Source organism: Elephas maximus, chromosome 6 (genome assembly GCF_024166365.1).
Source record: "Elephas maximus indicus isolate mEleMax1 chromosome 6, mEleMax1 primary haplotype, whole genome shotgun sequence".
Classification (NCBI taxonomy): domain Eukaryota; kingdom Metazoa; phylum Chordata; class Mammalia; order Proboscidea; family Elephantidae; genus Elephas; species Elephas maximus.
Window position 1 is genome coordinate 57065630 of NC_064824.1, and position 23977 is coordinate 57089606.

At 39.4% G+C, this 23977-nt stretch overlaps 1 protein-coding gene across 4 annotated transcripts in view; it reads right to left on the reverse strand.

The window, feature by feature from the left end:
- BAZ2B (bromodomain adjacent to zinc finger domain 2B) overlaps positions 1 to 23977 on the reverse strand; it is a 468630-nt gene that overhangs the window by 372458 nt on the left and 72195 nt on the right. For 3 of the 4 annotated variants that reach the window (XM_049888762.1, XM_049888760.1, XM_049888763.1), the window contains exon 4: positions 13877 to 13964. The exons of the other annotated variant lie outside the window; for it this stretch is intronic. The gene's annotated coding sequence lies outside the window, so the exon portion shown is untranslated. The remainder of the gene's footprint in view (positions 1 to 13876; positions 13965 to 23977) is intronic. 4 annotated transcript variants of the gene reach the window in all.

Here is a 23977-nt window from a genome sequence, read left to right on the forward strand (position 1 = left end):
GAATCCTGTTTTTTTATCCAGTCTGTAACTCTGTGTTTCTTGATGGGTGCATTTAGGCCATTTACATTCAGTGTAATTATTGATAGGTGTGAGTTATAGGTTATTATAGGTTAATTGCTGTCATTTGGTAGTGCTTTTTTTGTGTGTGTGGTGTTAATTTGTTCCTCTTACTATCCTGTGCTGAGTTCCTTTTGTTTGTGGATTTCTTTTTTATTTCTTTTGTTTTTATTGAGACTTAATGTTTTTCTTCCTTATTTTGAGAAACAGGTTTGTTAACTTTCTTTGCAGTTACCTTAAAATTTACCCTTATTTTCCTAGGTTTACCAGAAAATTATTACTTGGTATCGCCTTGCTTTACTCTCCATTAGAAAGTTCTATACCTACACCATTTATTCCGTCTTTAATTGTTCTGATTTCATTGTCATTTACAGATTAACCTCTCTGGTTTCCTGCTGCAATTCTTTTGGTTTTACACAGTCCTCGAGAGTTCATGTCCTACGTTTGTATCTGGCTGGTACAATCTTACGTCCTAGATTCAGGCTGTGGCCTGATGTTGTTTGTTCTCAGACCGAAGGACTCCGTTCAATAATTCTTGTAGGTTTGGTTTGGTTTTTACATATTCCCTTGATTTCTATTTATCTGGAAATGTCCTAAATTCACCATCATATTTGAATGAAAGTTTTGTGAGATATATTATTCGTGGTTGTGAATTTTTTTCTTTCAAGGTTTTATATATGTCATTCCATTGCCTTCTTGCCTGCATGGTTTCTGCCGAATAATAAGTCTTATTGTTTCTCTTCTGCATGTGACTTTTGTTTTTCTCAAGCTGCTCTCAGGATTTTTTCTTTGTCTGATTTTAGTGAGTGTGATTATGATATGCCTTGGTGTTTTTCTTTTGGGTTATATCCTATATGGGGTTCGTTGAGCTTCTTGGATGGTTAGCTTTACATCATGCATGATATTAGGGAAGTTTTCTGTCAGCAATTCTTCAGTGATCCTCCCTGTGTTTTCCCTTTTCTCTCCCTGTTCTGGAACTCCGATCACTCATAAATTTTTGCCTTTCATTCCATCACACATAATTCTCAGGGTTTCCTTATTTTTCTTTGTTCTTTTTCTGATTTTTCCTCAGACAGAGTTGTAACCAAGTGTTTGCCTTCAATTTCACTGATCCTGTCTTCTGTCATTTCAGATTTGCTCCTCAGCCCTTTTGTGACACTGTCCATTTCTGCAATCTTGTTATTTATCTTTTGAATTTCTAATTGTTGTTTCTGTGTGATTTCTAGCTGGGAACTTATTTTGGCATTTTTTTTCCTGTTTTATGTTCCTAAATTCTTCCATTACTTATCTGTATTTTCCATAAATTTGTCTTCCTTTTCCATAAATTTGCCTGCCTTTTGCATAAATTTGCCTGTTTTTTTTTGTCATTTTTATCTACTTTTTACTTCAACTCTTGGATAGCTCTGAATATTAGAAATTTTAATACCCTCTCAGGTATGTAGTTCTAGTACCTTTTCTTCTACTGGAAAGTCATCTGGTATCCTTTCTTTAAATGTGTTTTAATATTGTCTGCTGTCTTCAGAACATTCAATAGTTATTTTCTTCATTTCTTGATTTTAAGTTTGTTTTGTCCTGGGTTTTTTTTGTTTTATTTGGCTGTGTCTGAGCAGGTGGGCTATATGTTCTTTGTTGTTTGCTCGTCTGTAGTCATGATACATTTTGCCTCCTTTCCAATGGGCAGGGCTAGTCACTCATCTATGATGCAGCAGGGCAGGTCCAGCTGAAGGGGAGGGGCTGGGATGGGTTGTTTGTGGCACATAATAGGGCCGACAGGGTGGTCCTGGAATCAGTGCTAGGCAAGTTCTGGTAGGCTGGACCTCTGCTGCTCGGAGGTGTGATGTTCAGCGCATGGTGCAGGTAGGTAGGAAAGATGGGGGAGGCTCTGATATATGGAGCAAATATGGGTATGGGAAAGAGGAGAAACAAACAGGAGCCAAAAACAAACAAACTATGGGGGGAAAAAGTGCAAAGGGAGGTTACCATTGAAATGGAAAGATGAGAAACTGAGAAATAGAGAAAAGGGAAAAAAAGTAATGAAATAAAAATTTGGAAAAGGACAAAGAAAAGCCCCCAGGGTTCCCAGTGGTCAGCCACGAAGACCATGTATGATGTCACACAGCCCCACATATTCAGGAGACAGGAAAAGATGGTAAGTATGGGCATAGGAGAATTTAGAAATGAAGAAAGACAGAAAGGGAAAAAGAGAGAAGAAAAAAAAAGAAAGAAAAAAAATGCCCCCAGGGATCCCGCCTATATGGCTATGCAGACTGGGTGAGTGGCTCCTGTTCCGTGCAGTGCAGCCTGGCTAGAAGTGGCTCCCAAGTGCAAAAAGAGAAGAAAGCAAACAAACAGAACAAGACAAAATAAAACAAAACAAGCAAAAAAAACCCAGGTATCCCACCAGTGTGCTGATGCAGGCTGAGGGAGTGGTTCCCCAGTCGAGCAGGGCTTCACAGCCTTTCATGAATAAGCAAATATGGCACACAGAGCCAGATATTTGAGAGAAAGGAGGGGGAGTTGGTGGGAGGCATGGAAGAACTCAAAAGAGACGGAAAGAAGCCACGCCAGCTCAAGGATCCGGCCAGTGTGGGCAAGACAAATCCAGGTGGCATAGATGCTATACTTCCCAGCCAGCCAAGCCCCCGCAGCCAACCAGAAAACTTGCAGGTATAGCACTGTGGAGAGGATTAGGGGTGGGAAAGTGTGCATCATTGGTTACTGGGTTCTCTGTCTCCTGCTGGGAGCTCCATGAAGCTGCTTTCCCTTGCTCCCCATCAGCCAATCTCTGACAGGAATCCAAGATGGCGAATCTGTGCTGCATCAGCTGATAAGGAACCTCCTCAAGTATCTCTCCTTGCTCTCTGTCCTCTGTCAGGTTCTAATTCCATTCAGTGTTTGGCTGAGTTCTTTATCTCTTCATTTAACACTTCAGGTCCCAGGAACGATGTTTGTCTGTTTTACTTAGTTCTTTGGGTCTTTGCTGTGCAGGGACGGTGTGCTGATTCTGTCTATGGCGCCATGTTGGTGGGAAGCCCTGTGTATTGTTAATTATGGTTTGTATCCTGTTAATGCTGTGTATTAGGGCCTCTAGAGTTGACCCTAACTTTTCCTTTGTTATCTTTATAGCTTTGAGTTTTATATTTAGATCTTTGATCCATTTTGAATTAGTTTTAGTGTATGGTGTGAGGTATGGGTCTTATTTCATTTTTTTGCAGACGGACATCCAGTAAAAGATTGTTTTTTCCCCATGTGTGGACTCTGGGCCTTTGTTGACAATCCAGTGACTGTAGGTGAATGGATTTACGTTTGGGCTCTGAATTCTGTTCCACTGGTCAATGTGTCTATGGTTGTACCAGTACCAGGGTGTTTTGACTACTGTACCTGTATTTATAGTAGGTTCTGAGGTCAGGTAGTGCAAATCCTCCAACTTTATGCTTCTCCCTTTCCATATAAAGTTAATGATTAGTTTTTCCATCTCTTTAAAGAATGCTGTTGGTATTTGGATTGGGACTGCATTTTACTTGTTGATTGCTTTAGGTAGAATTCATATTTTCAAAATGTTAAGTCTTCATATTCATAAGCATGGTATGTTTTTCCATTTATGTAAGTCTTTTTTGGGTTCGTGCAGTAGTGTTTTATAGTTTTCTCTGTATGGTTAGATTTATTCCTAATATTTTATTTTTTTAGGGGCTATCATAAATGCTTTTGTTTTCCTGATTTCCCTTTTGTAGTACTCATTACTGGTACATAGGACTCCAACTGATTTTTGCACATTTATCTTGCATACTGCTACTCTGCTGAGTCTTTCTATTAGATCCAGTAGTTTTCTCATGCAGTCTTTTGGGTTTTCTATGTATAGGATCATCCCCCTGTGCCTGTCATTTTGTCATACTATGGAGGCTTGGGTATTGCTGTGATGCTGGAAGCTATGCCACTGGAATTCAAATATCAGCAGTGTCACACATGGTGGACAGGTTTCAGCTAAGCTTCCAGACTAAGACAAAGTAGGAAGAAGGACCTGGTGGTCTACTTCTGAAAAGAATTAGTCAGTGACAACCTTATGAATAGCAACCAAACATTGTCAGATATAGTGTCGGAAGATGAGCCCCTCCAGTTGGAAGGCACTCAAAAGATGGCTGGGGAAGAGCTACGCCTCACAGTTGAGTTGGCTTTAATTACGTGGATAGAGTCAAGCTTTTGGGATCTCCGTTTGCTGATGTGGCATGACTTAAACGAGACGAAATAGCTGCAAACATCCGTTAATCATCAGAACCTGGAATGTATGAAGTACGAATCTAGGAAAACTGGAAACTGTCAAAAAATGTAATGCATAAACATCGATATCCTAGGCATTAGTTAGCTGAAATGGACTGGTATTAGCCATTTTCAATAAAACAATCATATGCTCTACTATGTCAGGAATGGCAACTTGAAGAGGAATGGTGTTGTATTCATCATCAAAAAGAACATTCCATATGCCTACAAGGAAGACCAGTTAATATGACTCCTACTCAAATTTACACACCAACCACTACAGCCAAAGATGAAGAAATTAAAGATTTTTATAAACTTCTGCAGTCTGAAATTAATTGAACATGCAATCGGGTTGCATTGAAAATTAATAGCTATTGGAACGCGAATGCTGGAAACAAAGCGGGATTAGTAGTTGAAAAGTTGGACTAGGTGACAGAAATGATGCTGGAGATCGCATGATAGAATTTTGCAAGACCAACTACCTATTCATTGCAAATGCCTTTTTTTAACAACATAAACAGCAACTATATATGTAGATCTCGCCAGATGGAATACACAGGAATCAATCTGACTACATCAGTGCAAAGAGACAATGGAAAAGCTCAATATAATCAGCCAGAACAAGGCAACAGGCCAACTGTGGAACAGACCATCAATTTCTCATATGTAAGTTCAAAAAAAAAAATTTTTTTTTTAAGTTCAAGTTCAAGCCGAAGAAAATTAGAATTCAAAGTACACTCTAGAGTATACACCACCTGAATTTAGAGACCATCTCAAGAATAGATTTGATGATTTGAACACTAATGACTGAAGACCAGACAAGTTACAGAATAACATCAACGACATCATACATGAAGAAAGTAAGTGATCTATAAAAAGGACAGAAAGGAAAGACCAAAATGGATCTCAGAAGAGACTCTGAAACTTGCTCTTGGATGTCAAGTAGCTAAAGCAAACAAGAAATGATGAAGAGAAAGAGATGAACAGAAGATTTCAAAGGGTGGCTCAAAAAGACAAAGTAAGTACTATTTTGAAATGTGCAAAGACCTGGAGATAAAAAACAAAAAAGGAAGAACACGCTCGGCATTTCTCAAGCTGAAGAACTGAAGAAAAAATTCAAGCCTCGAGTTACAATATTAAAGGAATCTAAGGGGAGAATATTAAATGACACAGGAAGCATCAAAAGAAGAGGGAAGGAATACATGGACTTACTGTACCAAAAAGTATTGGACGATTTTCAACCATTTCAGGAGGCAACATATGATCAGGAGCTGATGGTACTGAAGGAAGAAGTCCAAGCTGCACTGAAGGCATTGATGAAAAACAAGTCTCCAGGAATTGACAGAATAACAATTGAGATGTTTCAACAATTGGATGCAGCACTGGAAGTGCTCACTTCTTTATGCCAAGTAACGTGGAAGACAGCTACCTAGCCAACCCACTGGAAGAGATCCATATTTACGCCTATTCCAAAAAAAGGTGACCGAACCAAATGCGAAATTATCAAACAGTATCATTCATATCACATGCAAGTAAAATTTTGCTGAAGATCATTCAAAAGCAGATGCAGTGTATCTACAGGGAACTGTCAGAAATTCAAGCTGGATTCAGAAGAGAACATAGAGCCAGAGATGTCATTGCTGGTGTCAGATGGATCCTTGCTGAAAGCAGAGAATACCAGGAAGATGTTTACCTATGTTTTATTAACTATGCAGATGCATTTGACTGTGTGGATCATAACAAATTATGCATAACATTTTGAAGACTTATAATTCCAGAACACTTAATTGTGCTCATGAGGAACCTGTTCCTAGATCAAGAGACAGTTACTCAAACAAAACAAGGGGATACTGTGTAGTTTAAAGTCAGGGAAGGTGTGCATCAGGGTTGTATCCTTTCACCATACTTACTCTATCTCTATCCTGAGGAAAGAATCAGAGAAGCTGGACTATATGAAGAAGAATGGGGAATCAGGATGGTTGGAAGACTCATTAACAAGCTGCATGATGCAGACAACACAACCTTGGTTGATGAAAGGGAAGAGGATTTGAAGCACTTACTGATGAAGATCAAAATCTACAGCCATCGGTATGGATTGCACCTCAACAAAAAGAAAACAAAAATCCCCATGACTGGACCAATAAGCAATGTTATGATAAAGGTAGAAAAGATCGAAGTTATCAAGAGTTTCATTTTACTTAGGTTCACAATCAACACCCATGGAAGCACTGGTCAAGAAATCAAAAGGCACGTTGCACTGGGCAAATCGGCTGCAAAAGACCTATTTATAGTACTAGAAAGCAAAGACATCACCTTGAAGACTAAGGTGCACCTGACTGAAGCCATGGTGTTTTCAGTCACATCATGTGCGTGCACAAGATAGACGATGAATAAGGAAGACTGAAGAACTGATGCCTTTGAATAGTCGTTTTGGTGAAGAATATTGAACATGGACTGCCAAAAGAATAAATAAATCTATCTTGGAAGTAAAACCAGAATGCTCCTTAGAAGCAAGGATTGCAAAACTACAACTCACATACTTTGGATATGTTGTTAGAAGGGATCAGTCCCTGGAGAAGGCCATCATGCTTGGTAAAGTAGAGGGTCAGTGAAAAAGAAGAAAACCCTCAACAAGATGGATTGACATACGGGTTGCAACAATGGGCTCAAGCATTACAGTGATTGTGAGCATGGTGCAGGATTGGGCATGTTTTGTTCTGTTGTACGTAAGGTGGCTATGAGTTAGAACAAACTCAATGGCACCTAACAACAACATGTATAGTATCATATTGTCTGCAAACAGGGACAGTTTTACTACTTCTTTATCAATTTTGGATGCCTTTTATTTCTTTTTCTTGCCTTATTGCTCTAGCTAGGACTTCCAATACAATGTTAAATAGGAGTGGTGATAAAGGGAATCCTTGTCTTGTTCTTGTTCTCAAGGGGAATGTTTACAGCCTCTCTCCATTAAGAATGATGTTAGCTGTTGGTTTTCTACAGATGCCCTTTATTATGTTGAAGAATTTCCCTCCTACACTTAGTTCGTTGAGAGTTTTTATCAGGAATGTGTGTTGGACTTTGTCGAAGCCTTTTCTGCGTCGAGATGATTACGTGATTCTTTTACTTATGTGATTGATTACATTGATTGATTTTCTAATGTTGAATCCCACTTTGTCATGGTGTAGTATTTTTTTGATATGATGCTGAATTTTACTGGCTAGAATTTTGTTGAGAATTTTTGCATCTATATTCATGAAAGGTATTGGACTGTAATTTCCCTTTTTTGTGGTGTCATTGCATGGTCTTTGTATCAGGGTTGTGCAAGCTTCATAGAATGAATTCAGAAGTATCTCTCCTTTTTCTATGTTCTGAAACACTTTGAGTAGTACTGGTATAAGCACTTCTCTTAATGTTTGGTAGAATTCTCCCATTAAGCGATCTGGGCCAGGGATTTTTTTGTTGTTGTTGTCTTTGGGAGTTTTTTTTTTTTTTCTTACCTTGATAATCTCTTCTTCTTATGGGTCTGCTCACACTTTCAACTTCAGTTTTGTGTTAATTTGGGTTGGTAGTGTGTTTCTAGAAATTGTCTCTTTCCTCTGGGTTTTCAATTTGTCAGAGTACAATTTTTCATAGTACTCTGTTAAACAATCCTTTTTATTTCAGTTGGGTCTATTGTAATGTCCTCCATTTCATTTCTTATTTGGGTTATTTGCATGTTCTCCTGTTTTTCTTTTGTCCGTTTGGCCAATGGTTTCTCGATTTTATTGATTCCTTCAAAGAACCAGCTTTTGGTGTTCTTGATCCTATTGTTTTTCTATTTTCTATTTCATTTATTTCCACTCTGATCTTTATTATTTCCCTTCTTCCTGTGGCTATGGGCTTCTCTTGCTGTTCTCTATTTGTTCAAGTTGTGTAGCTAATGTTTTGATGTTGTGCCTTTTTTTTTTTCATGTAAGCATCTATTGCTATAAATTGACCTCTGAGCACTGCCTTTGCTGTATCCCAAAAGTCACATATGGTATGTTTTCATTTGCGTTTGATTCTAGGAATTTTTTGATTCCATCTTTGTTTCTTCTATTACTCAGTGGTTTTAAAGCAGGGTGTTACTCAGTTTCCATGTATTTGATTTTTTTCTCCTTGCTCTTCCTGTTATTGATTTCTACTTTGATGGTGTTGGGATCAGAGAAGATACTCTGTATTAGCTCAATATTTTGGATTTTGTTGAGGGTTGCTATGTGGTCTAAGATGTATTCTATTATAGAAAACATTATATGTGTGTTGGAAAACAATATATACTTTGCTGGTGTTGAGTAGAGTGTTCTATATATGTCTGTGAGGTCAAGTTGGTTGATTCTGGCCTTTAGATCTTCTGTATCTTTGTTGAGTTTCTTTCGAGATATTCTGTCCTTTACCGAGTGTGGTGTGTTGAAGTCTTCTAGTATTATTGTTGAACAGTCAAGTTTTCTTTTCAGTGCTGTTAGAGTTTGTTTTATATATTTTTTGGGGCCTTGTTATTGGGTGCATAGATATTTATTATGGTTATATCTTCACAGTGGATTGTCCCTTTAATCATTACATAATGCCCTTTTTTTGTCTTTAGAGTCTATTTTACCTGAGATTTGCATTGCCACTCCTGCTCTTTTCTGGTAGCTATTTGCCTGATATATTTTCTTCCATCCTTTGACTTTTACTTATGTGTTTATTTCTAAGGTGTGTCTCTTTAGACAGCATATTGACAGATCCTGTTTTTTTTTTAATCTATTCTGTCACTCTCTGTGTCTTTATGGGTGCATTTAAACCATTTACATTCAATGTGATTATTGACAGGTGTGAGTTTACTCCTATCATTTTGTAGAGCTTTTTTTTTTTTTTTGAATTCCTTTTGTTTCTTTCTTTCTTCTGTTTTTATAGATTTTGTTTTTACTGAGACTTTTCGTTTTTCTTCTCTATTTTTATGAGTAGGTTTGTTAACTTTCTTTATGGTTACATTGAAATTTGGTCCTCTCTTCCTAAGTTTGAATCAGTCTTTTATTACTTGATATTGCCTTGACTTCCTCTCCATTTGAAAGTTCTATACCCGCACTGTTCATTCCCTCTTTTATTGTTCTGACATTGTTATATCTGTTTTACTTAGTTTTTCAGGTCTTTGCTGTAGAGGGAAATTGTGGTGCTTCTGTCTATTTTGCCATGATAGATTTCTCTCCTGTTTTTTGTGTTTAACAGATCAAATTAATAAGCAACAGAAGACTAAATAAATTGGGAACTCATGAAAATTAAATATTTATGCTCATCAAGAGTAAAAAGACAGCCTACATGCTGGGAAAAAATCTTTGGGAACCATATACCTGATAAGGGTCTATCATCCAAAATATATATAAAGCTTCTACAACTTAACACCAAAAAGACATATAAGCCAATCAAAAAATGGGCAAAGGATCTGAACACACACTTCATCAAAGAGTATATTCAACTGGCCAAAAAACACATGAAAAGAGGCTTATTATCATTAGCCATTAGAGAGATGCAAATCAAAGCTACAGTGAGATACCACCTCACCCCTACTGGAATGGCAATGATGAAAAAACAGAAAACAACAAATATTGGCAAGGATGTGGGGAGATCAGAACTATTATCTGCTGATTGTGGGAATGCAAAATGGTATAACTGTTGTGGAAAACAGTATGTCAATACCCCCCAAAATTAGAAATAGAGCTACCACCTGACCAATAGCAATTCTACTCTTAAGTATATACCCTAGGGACCTAAAAGTAATAGCACAAACAGATATATGTACACCTATGTTCAACTGCAAGGAGCCCTGCTGGTGCAGTGGTTAAATGCTTACGTACTAACAGTAAGGTTGACGGCTCAAACCCACTAGCTGGCCATCTGCTCCCGTACAGATTTCAGCCTAGAAAACCCTATTGGGCAGTTCTACTCTGTCACATGGGGTCTCTAAGAGTCAGGATTTACTCAACAGTATACAACAACATGTTCATTGCAGCACTGTTCACAATAGCAAATAGATGAAAACAATCCACATAGCCATCAACGGATGAATGGATAAACAAAATGTGGTACATACATACAATGGAGTAATACTCAGCGTTAAAGAAAAATGAATTCCTGAGACATTTGAAAACATGGATGAACCTCAAACACATTATGCTAAGTGAAATGATCAATGATAAAAGTACAAAATATTGCATGGTCTCACTATATGAAATGATAAGAATAGGTAAATATATAAAGGCCAATGGTTACTAACAGGGGTAGAAGGGAGGAAGGCGAGAAGGAATCATTCTCTAGGAAGTAGTAAATTTTTGTCTGTGGTGATGGGAAAATTATTACGCAACTTGATTAATGTAACTGATATTACTAAGCTGTACACCAGAAAAAAAGGGTGAAATGAAAAATATGGTGTTATGTACAATTTTACAACAGCAACCAAAAAAAAAAAAAAAAAAAAACCTGCACTTGTTGACACTACTTAGGTACAACTAAACACTTCATGGGATCAAATTTTTTGGTTCAAAGGTTTAGGATCATGACTTCATGGCTCTATCTAGTCAATTAGCCTAATGTTTTAGTTTCTGTTCTACCTCCTAGTATGATGAATAGTGCCTGAGTCTCAAATTCTTGAAGGCAGCCACCCAAGATACAAAAATTGGTCTCTATTCCCCTGGAGCAGCAGAGGACTAAGGAGACCCAGGAACTGGAGAAGGAAATGGATTATAGTTCTAATCGCCTCCATGAGTTCCTACCTCCTATATCACGAGACAAGGGGAAATGGCTGGTCCCCAGCTACCACTACTGAACATTTTGATAAAGGACACAAAAGATGGAGACTGATCAAAAGGAGTAAAAATGTGGAACCCACCCAGCCCAGTGCCATCGAGTCGATCCTGACTCCAGAATGTTGAATTGTTACAGAATACAGATTTACTAGATCCATTGAGACTAGGGAAACCCCCAAATCTATTGTCCTGAAATAATGTTTAAACCTTGAACTGAAACTATCCCATGAAGACATATTTAAACTAAACAATAGTTTAGCTCAAGTAATAAAGAATGTTAGCCTTGAACACTGCACTCTTTTAAAGAATTATTTATATGAGACCAAATTGACAATAGTAACTGTAAAGCACAGACAAGAAGTTTAAGGGACACAGAGAGCAAAAGTTAATGGTGGTGAAAAAGTATAGGTAGAGATAGTAAGAATGGTGACTGTATTGCAGTATGTGCAGCATCTGAAGTCTTCTAACTTCAGGAGGAGAAGAATCACCATGAGTACCAAGCAAATTCCTATGACGTGGAGGGAGGTGTCATGGGCTGAATTATGTCCCCCAAAAAATATGTGCCAACTTGGTTAGGCCATGATTCCCAGTACTGTGTGCTTGTCTTCCATTTTGTGATTGTAATTTTATGTTAAAGAGGATTAAGGTGGGACTGTAACACCCTTACTCAATTCACATCCCTAATCCAAGACAAAGAGAGTTTCCCTGGGATGTGCCCTGCACCACCTTTTTATCTCTCAAGAGATAAAAAGGAAAGATAAGCGAGGGTGGGGACCTCATACCACCAAGAAAGCAGTGCCGAGACAGAGCTCGACCTCTGGACCCAGGGTTCCTGCGCAAAGAGCTCCTAGGCCAGGCAAAGATTGATGACAAGGACCTTCCTCCAGAGGTGACAGAAAGAGAAGGCCTTCCCTTGGAGCTGACGCCTTGAATTTGGACTTCTAGCCTACTGGACTGTGAGAAAATAAATTTCTCTTTGTTAAAGCCATCCACTTGTGGTATTTCTGTTATAGCAGCACTAGATGACTAAGACAGGGGTTAGACATACCTCCAATCTGCAAACTTTTTACCAGTTCTGACACCAACCAACCTTCCCATGGCACTCTCTACTTCTCTTCTGGGTTTAACAATTTGTTGCAATGGCCACACAGAACTCACAGATCATATGGACAGTTAAGTGCCTTATTAAGGAAGTAACAGTACAACTCAGGGCCAGGGCCAACAGGCGACAACTTGGGATCAGGATCAAGAAGCGTGCAGGCAAAGTCTGGAAGCCTTCCCTTAAGTGGAGAGCACGTCCTTCCCTTCTTCAGTGCAGGACAGCTCTCTCAGCTCCTCTCAGCCATAGAAGAAAGCAGGCCCTTTTCTCTGCAATTCATGCACCGTGCAGGCCTCCTCTCAGCCCCCTCAGAATACACCTCCTCTTGGTCCCCTCAGGAGACAGACTTCCTTTTGGCCATGCACACTCCCTCTCAGCATTTCAGCCCTCTTCTCAGCCTCCTCAAGACAAGCCTCCTTTTAGCCATGCATGCCCCCTCTAAGCCATGCAGACCTCTCTGCCTTTGGCCTCCCTGCTGCTGGTTTCTCCACTGGTAACTGACTCCACTCATAGCCAGTGTAGCAGCTTTGTTCAGCTCTGTTAGCTGCATTTTTACCAGCAGGTTTCTGCCATCACCACCGACTCTGCCAGAGGGACTCTCCCAGGCCTGCCGCCACTCTTCTAGGCCTGTTGCCACCAGCTCCACTGCAGGGCCCATTCCAGGCCTCTTGCTGTCTTCAGTATTACAGCCCTCAACCCATGTTACAGCTCATTTAGAAGGTTCCGCATCTGCTTTCTCTTTGCTTCTTCTTTCTTGTCTCTTTTTTGCCTCTCTTGCCTTTTCTGCTTTCTTGCCTTTCTTCTTCTCTCCTAAAACCCTGTAAGGTTAGCTGCTTATATACACAAACACCTTGTCAATGTCAAGGCACTGTCTCCCAGCAGGACTATGAACTGAGCAATTCCCTCGTTGGGCCACAGTCAATTCATTTGCACAGTCTACAAGTCACTTCATTTGCATCGTCTATAGTATACTGATCAATCCCTGAAAGGTCCATAAAACAGACCAATCACAGGGCAGGCTGCAGCCCAGGTCCAGACAAAAAGTATTAAACCATCAAGTTGTTTACAGCTTACCTGGGAAATGTCAATCAACCTGGACTAAAGAACTTGGCTGCTAACCAAAAGATCAGCAGTTCAAATCTACCAGCTACTCCTTGGAAACCCTATCTGAGGGTTCTACTCTGTTCTATAGAGTCGCTATGAGTCAGAATCCACTCAACAATGAGGGTTTTTTTGTTTAATAGCAACTTCATTTGCATAGTCTATAGTATACTGACCAATCTCTGCAACGTACATAAAATAGACCAATCACAGGGCAAGCTGCAGCCCAGGGCCAGACAAAAAGCATCAAACCATCAAGTTGTTTACAGCTTACCCAAGAAATATCAATCAACTTGAACAAAAGTAAATCCTCTGCAGTAGAAAACTAGGGCAAAGGTAACTCCTCAGGACCTAGGGGGAAAATACCTCCCTTTTTCCAAAGAACCAAGGCAAAAGTTTACGTAAAGAAACTTATTTCACCACAGTGACACAATGTGAAGAATGTAACCAATAGCATTAAACTGTACTTGCAGAAATTGCTGAACTGGCATATGTTTTATTGTGCGTATTCTCACACAAAAAAATTGATATATATATTAAAAATAAAGGAGAAGGAACAGTCACGTACCTCTGCCTCGTGTATAAACTATACATAGGCCACAAGTTCATCCATACTCTTCACACAGAAGGCTTCATCCAAATTTAAAATGAGGTTTCTATTAGCAAACACATGTTAGAGTCAACTGTTTTCATACTGTATATCATTGATACTATACTGCCCAAAAGCATCACATTAAAGCAATTTTGCCAATGGTTGCTTCTGCTTTCTCTACAGAAATCAGATTTATTATTTTGCTGGTTTAATAAATTTGGCAGCCACGTGGTTTTATATGTTTTTGCTCTGTGAAATAATACTTCCTTAGCTCTACTGTCTTCTCCACCCTTAGAGACAAAAGTACTGTAAAGCATTATTTTGTGCTGACTCTGGGAAGCTTTTACTGTTTTCCAGAATAATTCACTAAAAATATCATTAAGTTTTGTTTAAAAGAGAGTCAGAGACTTGAAACTATCCCCAGCCTAAACGAATTCAAATAACTTTTCATAACTGTACCACCACCCCCCCATACATTTAATGGAGAGAGGTAATCAAAAGAAAGACAAATTATTTTCTAAGAGAAAAGCAAAATAAATAATAGGAATCACTGGCAACAAGGTGATAGAAGTTAGATCTTGAACAATGGCAAAGAAGAAACAGATGAGCTGTGAGTAACGCAATCTAGCTATATATATATGTAGTATAGGAAGAGAACAGAGACAATTTTTATGTGAGGCATTTGTTGAAGGAATTGGGTTCAGCTCTTTCAGGTTTCTTGGAGGTTCACCCTATCTTCTCAAGGGACAGAATATATCCTATTCCCATAGGGAGACTGCTTTTAGGATTTTAGATTATTCTTTCAATTTGTGAGTCCTAAAGCCTCTGATTCTGCCAGCAAACATGCCCTAATCTCTAACTTTTCTCCTTTCACTCATCTCTTTCCAGTAGCTGTTTCCATTTTCACATTACAAGAAAAGCAAAATATGAGGAGACTCCATACATCTATTTCTCCACTACTTCAGTTGTATTAATGATGAATCTCAAGGTCACAGCTTTTTGGGAGTAGACAGGCTGGGACCATACTATGCTGCACCATATCTTTGGTTTCTTTCCTTGGCTTTCATCTTTTGAAATGTATGAAATGAGATTCTACCCTATATTCTTGTTTCTGGTTGCTGCTGGTGCATGTTTTATTTGTCACTCCACCCCTGCTTTTCTGTTTGTTTGTAATACCTAATTATGGTGTATCCAAGGATGGAAATTCTGTAGCTTCTACCACCTTTAAACAGAAGCTTTTTTCTTTTTTTTTTATTAATTAATTTTTATTAAGCTTCAAGTGAACATTTACCATTCCAATCAGTCTGTCACATGTAAGTTTACATACATCTTACTCCCTTCTCCCACTTGCTCTCCCCATATTGAGTCAGCCCTTTCAGTCTCTCGTTTCGTGCCAATTTTGCTGTCTTCCCTCTTTCTCTATCTTCCCATCCCCCCTCCAGTCAAGAGTTGCCAACACACTCTCCAGTGTCCACCTGATTTAATTAGCTCACTCTTCATCAGCATCTCTCTCCCCGCCGCTGACCAGTCCTTTTCATGCCTGGTGAGTTGTCTTCGGGGATGGTTCCTGTCCTGTGCCATCAGGTCTGGGGAGCATTGCCTCCGGGATTCCTCTAGTTGCAGTCATACCATTAAGTATGGTCTTTTAATGAGAATTTGGGGTCTGTATCCCATTGGTCTCCTGCTCCCTCAGGAGTTGTCTGTTGTGCTCCCTGACAGGGCAGACATCGATTGTGGCCAGGCACCAACTAGTTCTTCTGGTCTCAGGATAATGTAGGTCTCTGGTTCATGTGGCCCTTTCTGTCTCTTGGGTTCTTAGTTGTCGTGTGACCTTGGTGTTCTTCCTTTGCCTTTGCTCCAGGTGGGTTGAGACCAATTGATGTATCTTAGATGGCCGCTTGTTGGCATTTAGGACCCCAGACGCCACATTTCAAAGCGGGATGCAGAATGTTTTCATAATAGAATTGTTTTGCCCATTGACTTAGAAGTCCCCTCAAACCATGTTCCCCAGACCCCAGCCCCTGCTCCGCTGACCTTTGAAGCTTTCATTTTATCCCGGAGAAGCTTTTTTCTTAATTGAAATCATGCTTCTTATGAATTGAATTATGTCCCTCCAAAAAATGTGCTGTAAATCCTGACCTTTACGCTTATAGTTATATTCCCATTTGGGAATGAGTTGTTTTTCTTATGTTAATGAGGCAGGATTAGTATAGGGTGTATCTTGAGAGAATCTCGTTTGAGATATAAAAGAGATTAAACAAGTGAGCTGAGCAGAGATGGGGGTAAGATGGACGCCAAGATACATGGGATTTCCACGGAATCGGGAACTAGAAGCTGAAGAGACAAGGACCTTCCCCCAATTTTGAAAGAGAGAAAAAGCCTTTCCCTAGAGCCAGAGCTCTGAATCCACCTAAACTGTGAGAAAACAAATTTCTGTTTGTTAAAGTCACCCACACTTGTGGTACTTCTGTTAAAGTAACATTAGATAACTAAGACAGAACTTGGTACCAGAAGAGTGGGGTGCTGCTCTAACAGGTACTTAAAATGGGGAAGCGGTTTTGGAATTGGGAAATGGGTAGAAGTTAGAAGAGTTTTAAAGTGCCTCATAATAAAAGTTTGGACTGCCTTGAAGAGACTGTTGGTAGAATTATGGATGTCAAAGGCAATTTTGGTGAGAGCTCAGAAGGAAATAAGGAGAACTACAGAGAAAGTTTCTATCGTCTTAGAGAATACATATGGTACCAGCAACCCAATGCTGTTAGAAATGCGGACGTTAAATGTGCTCCTGGTGAGGCTTTAAAAGAAAATGATGAATATGTGACTGGAAAATAGAGCAAGGGCGATGCTTTTTATGCAGTGGCAAAGAACTTGTCTGAAATGTGTTTGAATATGTACTGAAAGATCTTATAAGTGATGAACCTGGATATCTAGCTGATCAGATTTCTAAGCAAGATCATAAAGGAGCTGCATGGTTTCCCCTTGCCACTTACAGTAAAATGTGAGAAGAAAGAGATGGATTTAAAAATGAACTATGCAAAATGGAAACGTAACTTAAAGATTTGGAAAATTCTGTTGTACAAACTAAGGATGTGTCCTAGAATGTTCACCAAAGATGTGGCTACACAGGCTTTTGTTAAAGAGATTAAGCCTGTGACTGATGGATCTAATGAACCGCCACAGCAGAAAACCCATCGGTTCAGACTGTAGGGGACAGACAGAGAGCGAAAGCAAAGAACACTGTCTGCCTCTTGGAATTCCACATGCATGCAACAGGACAAAGGAGCTACATCTGCTGCCCCCAAGTAAAGAAAAGGACCATCCCTGGAGTATTTTGGAGATCAGAAAAACTGTGGGAAGAAGCTCAGGAATCAGGATCTTCTTGGTTTTAAAGGGTAAAGTCACAGTCTCCTGGATCTCAAAGGATGGGGCCACAGCCTCCTAGGTTTGAGTCAGGTCTTCACCAACTCAGTTCCAGGGTGTGGGGTGGCCATTAAGGTGTGCCAGGGGGATGGAGCCACTGCCCAAAGCTGAGGCAGTGGTGCTGCCATGCCAAGGGGCAGAAGAACGGGGCTGAGGGATGGAGCTGCCACTCAAATGGACTAGGAAAATGGGGCTGCCTAAAGGCGAGAGAGAAGAGTTGCCATCGCAGGGGGCCTAGAAGGTGGAGCAGAGGCCCAGGGCCCAGGGGCCTCCATCCAAAATCTAGAGGGCATGGCCAACACTCAGAGTCTGGAGGACAGGGCCATTGCCCAGACAGTCCCAAAGAACAGTGGATTATTTTCAAACCTTGAGAGCTAATGTAAATTGTTATTCTGGGTTCTGGACTGCTTGGTGCCCGTTATCCCTTCTTTCCCTCCAATTTCTCTCATTTGTAATGGAAATGTCTACCTTGTTCCACCACTGTTCTTTGGAAGCACGTAATTTTTATTCTAGATTTCACAGGTTCACGTATGAAGAGAAACTTTGCTCCAGGATGGAATATGCCTAATATGTCACCCATATTTGATTCAGGTAATTCAGAAGATGAGATTTTCAACTTGGAGTTGATTTAAAACTTTTAGGATTTGATGGTGTGAGTGTGTTCTGCACGTGGCAAAGTCATGAATTTTGGGGAACCAAAGGGTGGAATGTTATTGACTAAATTATGTCCCTTAAAAATATGTGTTGTAAATCCTAAATTCTATGCCTGTGGTTATAATCCCACTTGGGACTGGTCTGTCTTTGTTATGTTAATGAGGCAGGATGAATATAAATTACATCTTGGGTCAATCTTGTTTGAGATATAAAATAGATTAAAAAAACAAGCAGAGCAGAGATGAGGTGAAATAGATGCCAAGGCACATGGAGATCTCTATGGAACCAGGAAGCAGAAGCTGAAGAGACAAGGACTTTCTCCAAGAGCTGACAGAGAAAGAAAGCTTTCCCCTAGAGCCAGAGCTCTGAATTCGGATTCCTAGCCTCCTAAACTGTGAGAAAATAAATTTCTGTTTCTTAAAGCCATCCACCTATGGTATTTCTGTTATAGCAGCACTAGATAACTAAGACAATGCTTTACTGAAAGCATATTTTTTAGATGATAGCGGCACACAACAAAGCTGATAATCTAGAGGCATTTTTGCCTTTAAAACCTAAAACCTTTCAATATAGTCTTTAATTATACATCACAGCCATCTACTTTCTTTCATTTAATCATTTATTTGTTTCAGGAATACTCACTGAGTACTTACTATGTGCGAGGTACTATTCTAGCTGCTAGGGACACAGCAGTGGAAAAACAAAAATACCTGCACTCATAGGGCTTAGCTTCTGGAGGGGAGAGACAAGCAACAGACAAAGAACCAAATATATACTATATATTAGAGTCTGCACACTTCTTCTGTAAAGGGCCAAATAGCAAATATTTTAGGCTTTGCAGACCAGGCATTTCTGTCACAGCTATTCAACTTTTCCACCGTAGTGAGAAAGTAGCCATATTCAATATGAAAAAAATAAAATGGGTGTAGCTGTATTCCAATAAGAACTTTATCTGTAAAAACAGGAGCTAGGTCAGATTTAGCTCACTGGTTTTGGTTTGCAGACCCATGGTATACATATTTGTGATAAGCATTATGGGGAAAAATAGTACAGGCAAGGAATACAAGAAGTTCTAGGAGTAGTTGCAAAGAGTTACTGTTAACATGGTATTTGAGTAAAAACCTAGAAAAAGTGAAAATATATGCCATAAGGACATATGGGGAAAAAAAAACTTTCCAGGCAGAAGGAAAAAGATGTGTAAATGCACTGCAGCAGGAGCAGGCTTAGTTTGTTGAAGGTATAGCAAATAAACTGATGTGGACAAGAAGGGCATTAAGAGATGAGGTCAGAGATGAAAGATGGTACCATGTTGTGTAGGGTCTTTCAGGCCATTATAAAGACTGTGAATTTTTACCCTGAGTAGAAAAGCACTAGATGGTTTTCAGCAGAGAAATGAATGACATGATCTGACTTAACTTTGAAAAATATGTCTCTCACTCCACTGTCAAGAATAGACTGTAGCAGGACAAGGGTGGAAGCCTCGAGACCCATAGGAATTTACTTAATAATCCAGAAAAAACAATGATGATAGGTTAAAACTGGATGGTAGTGATGGAAGTCATAGAAAGTGGCAGATTCTGAATATATTTTGAAGGTAGAACTAAAGGGCCTGTTGATGGATTGGTTATAAGAGAAACAGGAGTAAATGATGATTCTTAGTCAGAAGTCCTCATTTTGTCCTCAGGAACTGAAAGTCTAAAATTAGCATTTATTTACATAGACAAGACTGCAAAAAGAACTGCTTTGGGGGGTAGAGTGAGGGGCTGATGGAAAGCAATAGATTGGTTTATACATGTTAAACTGAAAGTGCCAACTAAACATCTAAGTGGAAATGTTAAACAGAAGATGGCTTTGTAAGCCTGGCGTTCCGGGAAAAAGTCTTGGCTGGGGACACAAATTTTTTTTATTAAATTTTATTTAACTTGTTATTGTTGTTGCGAATTATACAAATATACACAACAAAAAATACACCAATTCAGAGTTTCTACATGTACAATTCAGTGACACTGATAACATTCTTGGAGTTGTGCAACCATTCTTATCCTCCTTTTCTGAATTGTTCCTCCCCCCATTAACATAAACTCACAGCCCTCTGAGTTTCCCATCTAATCTTTCAAGTGGCTGTTGTCGATTTGATCCCATATAGATAGTTCTTAAAAGAGCATAACGCTCAAGGCAGACATTTTTTACTAGTTAAGCTAAACTATTGTTTAGTTTTAAGACTTCAGGGGATATTTTTAGTTTAAGGTTTAAAGGTTATCTCAGGGCAATAACTTCAGAGCTTCACCTAGCCTCTATAGCTCCAGAAAGTCTGGAGCCCATGAGAATTTGAAATTCTGTTCTGCATTTCTCCACTTTTGATCAGGGTTTTTCTATAGAAAATTTGATCAAAATGTTCAGTAGTGGTAGCTGAGCACCATCAAATTCTTCTGTTTTCATGGCAAAGGAGGCAGTTGTTCATGGAGGCAATTACCCACATATTCCATTTCCTCCTCCTATTCCTGACTCTCCTTCTTCTTCTTTTGCTCCAGGCAAATTGAGACCAACTATTGTGCCTTGGATGGCCTCCTGCAAACTTTTAAGACACCAGGAGCTATGCAATGAATTAGGCCAATTAACTGGGATATTCCATGATACCATAACCCTAAACCTTCAACCAAGGAACCAAATCCATGTGCTGTTTCTTTGTACATAGCAGCTTCAGCACCTACTCTTTTTTTTTTTTCCCCGTTGTTGTAAGTATGTCTATCATATAACTATTGCCAATTCAACTTTTTATAGTTATACAACTTATGACAGCACTTATAATAATCGGCTATGCAACCCCACCCTTAATTAATGCAATTTTTCCATTGCCATAAGCCAAAACTCAGCACTCCATAAGCAATAACCCTCTTTTCCCCTCCCTCCCAGCCCAGGTAACCACAAAGAAACTGGTCTCTATACATTTGCTCATTCTTGTGTTTTTATATAAGTGAGGTCATGCAGTATTTGTCCTTTTGTGATTGACTTCGTTCACTCAGCACACTATCTTCAAGCTCCATCCATATTGTAGCATGTATCAAGACTCCATTTCTCCTACTGACTCAGTAGTATTCCATTGTATGTATGTACCACATTTTATTTATTCATTCATCTGTTGATTGGCGTTTAGGTTGTTTCCACCTTTTGGCTATTGTGAACAGCATTCATCTTAGTCATCTAGTACTGCAATAACAGAAATACCACAAGTGGCTGGCTTTAACAAAGAGTTTATTCTCTCACAGTCCAGTAGGCTAGCAGTCTGAATTCAGGGTGCCAGCTCCAGGGGAAGGTTTTCTGTCTGTTAGCTCTGGAGGAAGGTCCTTGTCATCAGTCTTCCCTTGTTCTGGGAGCATCTCAGCACAGGATCCTCGGGTCCAAAGGATGCGGTCTGCTTCTGGTGCAACTTTCTTGGTGGTATGAGGTCCCCAGGTCTCTCTACTCACTTTTCTCTTTTATATCTCAAAACAGACTGGCTTAATACACTATCCAATCTTGTAGATCTCATCAATATAAATGCCACTAATTCATTTCATTAGATCATAGTGATAGCATTTACAACAGAAGGAAAATCACATCAGACGAAAAATGGTAGACAATCATACAATACTGGGAATCATGACCTAGCCAAGTTGACAGGTATTTGGGGGGGATACAATTCAACCCATGACAGTGCTACAATGAACACTGGTGTAATGGAGATACAAATTTGAGAGTTATTTGCTTATAGTATTTAAACCTACAAAACAGCTGAGATCACCAATGAGTGAGTGTAGAAGTTGGAGTTATAAGGAAAAACTAGGCAAGGAAACTAACTTCCCAGTTAGTGAAGTCAGTGAATCACCAAGGGTGTTCTAGAAATTAGAGAAAATTATGTTCAAGAATTCAAGACATAATTGTTTCAACTGCCACTGGTAAACTAAGTAAAATGAAGATTAAAAATTGACAATTGGATTTAACATCATGGAGGTCAGAGCTGTTTAGTGAAGTGGTTGAAAAGATCTTTAAAAAATTCATCTTTCGGCTGGTTTTATGAAATTTTTCTAGAGGTTTGGGAAACATTTTTTGCGCTCTTGAAAATCTGAGAATGTTCTTGTGTTCCTTTCATACGTGAAAGACAAATCAGTTAAACACATAATTCTTAAATCAATCTACTCCCTTCAAAATTCTATATATGTTTCTCCATTATCTTTTGGAATTTATTACTGTAGAGAAAGCTGAGGCCATTCTGATTTAGGTTTCCTTAAAAATAACATGATTCTTCTGCTTGAGTGTTTATTCCTTTCATTATAATTTAAAAATGTTGCCAGATTGATTAAGAGTGGTTCTCTTTTCTGTGATTAGTCTTAGATTAGGCTTAATCCTTTAATTTAAAATTCTTAGATGAAAAAAAAAAACAGAAAACTTATGGTTTTGGTTTTTGCTCCTTTTGCAATTGGTGTCCTTTTTACTTTAAAAAAGAAGTAGGTATGTTTCAAATATAACATGTTTGTGTATTTTCTTATTTTTATTCTCTGCTTACAGAGTAAATTCAAGATTCCCTACCACACCACTGATTTGTCTGCACAGTCATTTAGATAGTATTGCCTCTAAAGTAAACTTAAATTCCACCAGTGAACTTTTTAATCTCCTTGGAATCTTTCCTTAGAGCTTCCTCAACTCCCTTTTTATCTAATCTTGCTGTCTTTCCTTCTTTTCATATCCACTACTTTGGGTTTCTTGCTCAAGCTTTATTAAGATCATAGTTACTATCTTATAGCAGAAATTTTAAATGTATATAAAGTGTTCTTCTAGCTAATTTCAGTGTTACACTCTTTTTTCAACTTTTGGAGATAGTGTTTATTTTCCCTTGTTCTGTAGCATGTTTTCCATAGTGTCTGCAAATCTACTGTATCGGTTTCCTTTGTGTACATGTAAGTGATTTACAACTTCAAGAATTTGTAGCTGGAGGGCAGGCTGATATATGTACATGGAGTGCTGGTGGTGCAGTGGTTAAACTGCTCAGTTTCTAACAAAAGGTTGGCAGTTTGAACTCATCAGCTGTTGTGTAAGAAAATGATGTGGCAGTCTGCTTCCATAAAGATTTCAGCCTTGGTAACTCTATAGGGCAGTTCACTGTGAGCCAGCATCAACTTGACAGCAATAGTTTTGGGTCATTATGATGGTTAAGATTGTGTGTCAACTTGGCTGGGCGATGCTTCTCAGTGTTTATATGTGATCACACACATGATGGGATTTGCTGTGAGCAGCCAATCAGTTGGAAGGGAGTTTCCTTGGGCAAGTGGCCTGCATCTGAATATAAGTAAACGTTCTGGCTTTTGCCTGCTCTGGATCCTGCAGCTGCCTCCTGTTCATCTGACCACTGGTTCTTGGGACTTGAGCTAGCAGCCTGCTGGCTGATCTTGGGATTCATCAATCTTCACAGCCTGTGAGCAAGAGCCCTGCTCTCCAACCTACTGATCTTGGGTTTGTCAGCCCCTGCAGCTACGTGAATCAGGAGAAGCCTTGTGGTCTTGTCTGCCAATCTTGGGATTCGTCAATCTTTACAGCCTGTGAACAAGAGCCCTGCTCTCCGACCTGCTGATCTTGGGTTTGCCAGCCCCTATGGCTACGTGAATCAGAAGTCTCTATCCTGCTCCATGGACTTGGGATGTTCCAGCCTCTACAATCACATCAGCTGTTTCCTTGATATAAACTCTGCCTATATATATTTACGTGCTTTACTGGTTTTGCTCCTCTAGAGAACCCAGCCTAAGACGTGGTACCAAGAGTGGGGTACAGCTCTAACAGATACCTAAAATGTGGAAGTGGTTTTGAAACTGTGAATGGACAGAGGACTCAGAAGGAAGTGAGGAGAACTGTTAACACTGGAGAAGGTGCAGGTGGTGTGAAACAGCAGCAGAGGACCAGCAGCAGCAGAACCAGGAGACCAGCGTGAGACAGAGCTGGAGCCGACCCACAGAGTGAGTTGACTGCCTTTGC